This window comes from Triticum aestivum, chromosome 3A (genome assembly GCF_018294505.1).
Source record: "Triticum aestivum cultivar Chinese Spring chromosome 3A, IWGSC CS RefSeq v2.1, whole genome shotgun sequence".
NCBI lineage: Eukaryota > Viridiplantae > Streptophyta > Magnoliopsida > Poales > Poaceae > Triticum > Triticum aestivum.
In genome coordinates, this window is record NC_057800.1 from 195,856,190 (window position 1) to 195,856,568 (window position 379).

A 379-nucleotide genomic window follows, 5' to 3' on the forward strand; every position below is an offset into this window, starting at 1 on the left:
GTTTTACTCGTAGCTTGACCTATCTGAGTGTGTCCTGAGAACGAGATATGTGCAGCTCCTATCGGGATTTGTCGGCACATTCGGGCGGTGTTGCTGGTCTTGTTTTAACCTGTCGAAGAGTCTTGAATTACCGAGATACCGAGTCTGATCGGAACATCTTGGGAGGAGGTCTATTCCTTCGTTGACCGTGAGAGCTTGTCATGGGCCAAGTTGGGACTCCCCTGCAGGAATTGAAATTTCGAAAGCCGTGCCCGCGGTTATGGGCAGATGGGAATTCGTTAATGTCCGGTTGTAGATAACTTGAACCTTAACTTAATTAAAATGAATCAACTGAGTGTGTTACCGTGATGGCCTCTTCTCGGCGGAGTCCGGGAAGTGG